General features: G+C 29.6%; 1 long non-coding RNA gene across 1 annotated transcript; it reads right to left on the bottom strand.

Annotated features, from left to right (window-relative positions):
* Positions 1–5,162: 5,162 nt before the first annotated feature.
* LOC128295511 (uncharacterized) lies at positions 5,163–5,832 on the bottom strand. Its single transcript, XR_008285986.1, has 2 exons — positions 5,577–5,832; positions 5,163–5,374 (listed from the first exon to the last, which is right to left on the bottom strand). It is a non-coding gene; the product is annotated as an uncharacterized LOC128295511 (long non-coding RNA).
* Between the last annotated feature and the right edge of the window lie 168 nt (positions 5,833–6,000).

The following is a 6,000-nucleotide window of genomic DNA, read 5'->3' as shown; positions in this document are numbered from 1 at the left end:
AGTCCAAAAACTCCTAGTGTACCAAATAATTTCTCTTAAAATAATTGATAAGAAAAACTTTATTCTCAAATAATACAAAAGGAACGAGTTTTTTATATTTTGTATAATGAAGAAATTTTATGCTTATGGAAAATAAAGGTTAAAATATGTTATAGGTCTCTATACTCTTCACTAATTATGAATTTAGCCTTTGTACTTTTATTTCTAGCAATTTGGTCTCTCTACTTTTCATATTTCAAAATTTATTAGGTCCAATTGTTAACAATATTAAATTTGTTGGTGTGACATTTTGAAATAAAAAAAACCTACTTAGTAGCCATGTAACTAAAAAATGATGTTATAATGAACCTAAATTTAACAAAATAATTTTAACATTGTTATGATTACACTGAATTTTGAAATCCAAAAGGAGAAAGATTAAATTCCTAAAATAAAAGTAAAAAACTAAACTTGAAACTTCAAGAGTACAAGGATTTATGATATATTTTAACCAAAAATAAATAAATTTTGCATTATAAATTGAATTAATATAAAATTTTGATACGATATAATACTATATATATAAAAAATATAATAGTCATTTAAAAATACTTTAAAGTAAAAAAATTGATTTTGTACTTATGTGTTACTCCTCAAAATTGGAATTTCATTATATAAAAATTAATCATAGTTTGAGTATGAAATTTTAAGAAAAAGTTGTTATGATTCAAACTCTTTAAATTTGAATGAATTTAGAGTATAGGAAGAAAAAATCATAATTTCATAATCACGTCTCAATAAAAACTAAAGGTAATTGATAATAAAGACTAGTAGCTAGGCATCTAGATTGTAGTTGGTAATTTGAAGGGAAATGAAAATGATTCAAGGAATATATCATCACATGCAAACGTGGGATTACTAGACTTTTTTTGTTAATTAGAGTCAAAACTTCCAACAGAAACCAAAAGAAATTTTGAATCTATTAACACATTAAAGTCAGAGCGGCGCTTATAGCTTCAGCATTCAAAAACCACAGCCAGAGGGAGCCGTTAGAGAAAAACCATCCCCCGCTGGTCCCTCCATATATAAATTATAAATATATACGATGGCGAACCACCTTTGCCCACACGTTCACCCCCCCACCCTAGCCCTTCTCTACGCCGCCTACCCCAAGGTCCAAACCCTAACAAAAACAAAGACACCGTTGCGGTCTATTACTCACGTTGACGCCTCCATATATAAATATATATAAAGTATAAAATTGAAACCCTAAAGGTACTCTATAACCCCACCTCCCTCTCCCTCCCCGCCCCACGCACGATTAGTCGTTAGGTTAACAGCTAGCCTCGCCCTATTTTTGACCTTTTGCCTCCAATTTAGGTCAACTTACGTATACATGACGTTTTTATATGTATCTTTTACTACACACTAGTCTTAACTAAAACATGTACTGTAAATGTTGTTAGTGTTTCCTTTTGTTTTTATTTTTTAAATTTTGAATATTCATAATCAGTAGTAATTATTAATCTCATCATTGTAAATATTTTCTAAAAAATTAAGCGACTGGGCATGTAATTCATTTTTATGAGTAGAAATTAAACCCTTAAATCTTATGATTAAAGAATGAAAAAACTAATCATCACACTACACCATTGTTTATATCTCATTTTATATCATCATAATTGTGATATTTTACTAAAATGCTTGCATCTAATTGGTTGGATTGTTTATTCAATCGTCTTAAGAAATGATATTTATGAGATCCGAAATTAGAAATGGTTGATACAAACATGTTTTTGGTGGTGGGTTTCGTGTGAAACTCATCCAAAGCGATGGAAAGTGACAAAGAGATGCTTTTGTTGTCATTTTGTGATTGCAAATGGGAGAGAAGAGGCTGACTTTATTTTATCCCAAAAGTCACGCTCACAGCACTCTCGTCCCGAGGGACCAAACTTGAAGGGATTAGCTAATCAAAAGGGCCAATCCCCTCTTAGCAACTTTGAAAAGGAAGCGACCTCTGAAAGAGAGTGATTTGTACGTACTACTACTAACTATAAAGACATGACAATATGAATGAATTTAATATATATTATTTATCTATGACCGAAGTCTAATGTTTTCATATTATTCCATGTTAATTTGGATTTAATTAAATTTGGAGTTGAATTGGGACATTTGTTTTCGTGTGAATGCAGTTTTTGTTTAAAATTATTTATAATTTTTTTATCATTAAATAAAAAGATAAATACATTTCAACACTTTTCAATTTACATCTTTTTGTTCTGGTACGCATACAATGCTGAATGAATTATGATGGGTAATTTCTTTTTTTCTTTTTCTGTTCTTTGCCTTAGAGATATAAAGAGAACAAAAAGTGGGAGATGCAACATGCTATTCTAGTGGGGTTTCCTTGTATGAATGTTTGAGATCCGGTCAAGCAAACAAGACGTGCCAGCAAGGGAGTGGGTAGTGAGGGGATTCTACCATGAGCTCAAGAAAACGCACAAAAAATTTCTAACTTATACCAATATTTAAATTTCTCATAAATTTAAGAAATATTGGTATGAGCTTAGAGGGTAATAAATAGTACAAGTTTGTAAAAGGGTCTGTGGCACCTTCCAATCCAACCAATTTTTTTTGACTAATAATTAAATCAATTTCGAAACATGGAAACCCATGTCTCCATTACATAAATAAAATAGAGAATGAAATTCAAAGTTAAAGGAAATTAGGAAAAGGGCAACATTAAGTAGAGTAGGAAGATTAAATTAAAGAAGTAGCGGTGGTGCCTGCTGTTATAAAGAAGTGGTATGTGGTAGAGGGAGATTGCATGCAGTACAATCTTTTCCAAACTAGGGTTTGGTGAGAGAAAAGGAAAGGGAGTTAATTAATTAGTAGAAGCAAGTAATAGAAAAAGTGTTGAAGAATGGTCTTTGATGGGGACGAGAGAAAAACGGACTTCATCTATAAAAGGAAATTTAACTCCCACGTTACTAGCTGCATTCAAAACATGAATGGGCCTTTTGCCTTCATTTTTCAAAATAGAACCACTTTCTTTTCCTTTTAGCTCTACATAATGTCCAATTTCTTCAAAACCAGGACCACCTTTTGTTTTTTCTTTTTGATTATAAAGTCTAACCTTCCCTTACCTCTTTTCCCTCTTTATTTGTTTAGCCTTCAGCACGAATCCATAATGGTCAATTTCTCGAGGATCACTTGACTTAGATGAAAGTCTAGCTTTTTCTCTCCCTGATGTTTATTAAAAATCAATTAGTACAAGGTAAGATTTTGGAGTTATTATTTATTCAGTGGGGCATGCGATTTCAGCTGAGTTGGGATCTTCTATACCATCAACTTTGGGCTAATGTATTACCGAAAGAGAAAGGGAGAATACATGGGTAGGTGTTGGGTTTCGATTAGGTATGCAACCCATAAATAACACCCAACGCTTCCTTGCACATCATTCTGTATGAAATATTCAGCTTCTTCTTTTTTTATATATAATATATGGCAGTTCTTGTTGTGATGTACTTGTAATTGCCATAATATTTCTTTATGAAAAATTATAATAAGTTAATCCAACACTAATTTAATTGAGAAAAGATAATGAAAAATATTAACATATTATAAGCATATTTATTTATTTATTTCAATAATTTTTTAGAATTAAAATGAAACAATGATGCCATGTCATCTGTATCTCTTTCCAATAGTTTTATGCCACATCAGTATTTTTATCCTGAATTTCAGGATTTTATCTTGAAAAAAATCAAATTCAAATTAAAATCCTGAAATTCAGGATAAGAATACTGACGTGGCATAAAACTATTAGAAATGGATACAGATGATGTGGCGTCACTGTTTCATACAATCCTTTCTCCTTGAGATGAATGTGTGATTAAGTGAGAGATTTTGCTGGATAAAGGTTTTATATTTTTTCCCTAAATTTGCGAATAGGGATAGTAATGAAACGAGGTTGAAAGGTGACGTTAAATCTATCAATACTTTGTAATTGGTATTTTTGTTCCACCATCTGTCTTACTCCATTATGAAATTGATGTTGGTGTATCCGATATTGACCCAAATCAATTTGAGTTTTGCTATTTATTTATAAGTATAATAATAAATTTAACTCTTAATATCTACTTCTTTTGTTTAATTAACCCTAAATTTTTAAGTTATATTTCACCTTCAACATTTAAAAAAAGAAGCTGAATTTGATCATCAACAAAAAGTTGAATTACTTTTTTAACAAAATGCTAATTAAAACATTAAATTTTTAATATTGAAGCCAACATAGCAATTCACATGTACTTCATGTATTTTTTTCTTTTTGAGTTTTTATGAACTTTTAATGATTTTTTTATTTTAGTAATTTTAAATTATTTATTGATATGGCATATAAGACAAATAGTATCATGCAGGCATGAAGTATACATGGACTGCTATGCATATTACCATGCCAACATCATTAAAATTTAATATTACATCAATATTTTTGTTAAAAAATAATTTGACTCTTTTAAAAGGTTAATGGTTAATTTTAGTTATAAATAAGAATAAATGTCAAATTGACAAAAAATGTAAATATTAAAAACTAAATTTGTAACTATGCCATATTTATAATATTTCTAATCTATTTTAATTATTCTAAATAGTTAATATTTTCATTTTGGACTTTGAGAAGTATAATTATTCTGTCAATTGTTTTATATAAGTATAATGATAAATTTAGCTCCTTAATATTTACTATTTTTATCATTTTAACTTTAATTCTTTTTATCAATTTAGTTCTCAACTTTTAAAATTTAGTCAAATTATTATTTTTAGATGAAAAAGTTGAGTAAATTGTTAAAATTTTTATAGCTTTAGCATAACCTTCCGTATAAAAAAAAATACACATGGACTATGATGCAAACAGTTAGGTCAAAGTCATTAAAACTTTAACACTTTAATTATCTTTTACATAAAAGAAATGTAATTGAACTAAAAATTGAAGATTGAGAATTCAATTGACAAAAAATAAAAATAAAATTGATAATTTGGACTTCATATCCCTTGTAAAAAAACAAAAGAATTCCTTACCCCACGTGACTTTTCAACCTACTCCATTTTGTATATGGATTTTTATATCACTACAGATATGAGGACCACATCATACAGTATGAATAATTATAGATTAATTAAATGAAACTGATTTATGTATAGATTTATAGAGCACTTAACAATTATATTATGAGTTTGATGAAAACATAAGGGGGGAAAAAATATAAAATACGCATTTCTCATTTTATTTTGTTCCATTATTTTCCTTGGACATGACTACGGTGACAGCATAGATGCTTCCCGGCACAAATAATGCCATTGTCAAGCAAACACTCAGCCAGAATTGTCTCTGCAATAAATTCCCCCAAAAAAGGGCTTAGCTTCACTCAAATATAGCTTTTCCAACTCATATATCAAAATCAAGTTGAACGGATTTATCTCAATGTAAAGACATCTGGTATGTTTGGGGGTTAAAATACAGATACAACCTTTAGCTTTGTTTTATGATTAGGAAACAGCTTTGTATGAAAGAAAAGAAAAAGATTCATTACCTTAGGTCCTCTTTTTCTGAGAACTCCAATGGGAGGCATGACCATGGCTAAGATCAAGTCGGTGCAATTGGCATCTCCGGCCTTGCAATTACATTTAGCTTTGCAGCAATCGCATGTCACACATATGCACATGGTTGGTTAGATCGATAAAAGATGCAGGAAAGTGAGGCTTCACATACACTGATTATATACAGCTGCACCCCAGAGGATGCTTTCGTAGTTTGGGTGACCACCATTCTATGACGTTAATAAGGAATCAATCAATCAACAAATCCTCAACACACATATATATGGGTAAAAATATAATAGAGACTAAGATTTAAATTACATTTTACCTTTTATTAAAAAATGAATAGAATAGTCTTTATACGATTAAATTAAAAAGTAAATGAGTCATTTCTATTAAAAGTACCATACATCTTTA

Source organism: Gossypium arboreum, chromosome 7, assembly GCF_025698485.1.
Source record: "Gossypium arboreum isolate Shixiya-1 chromosome 7, ASM2569848v2, whole genome shotgun sequence".
In the NCBI taxonomy this organism is placed as follows: domain Eukaryota; kingdom Viridiplantae; phylum Streptophyta; class Magnoliopsida; order Malvales; family Malvaceae; genus Gossypium; species Gossypium arboreum.
The sequence above is the reverse complement of the archived record's forward strand: the minus strand, read 5'-3'. Positions and strand labels throughout refer to the sequence as shown.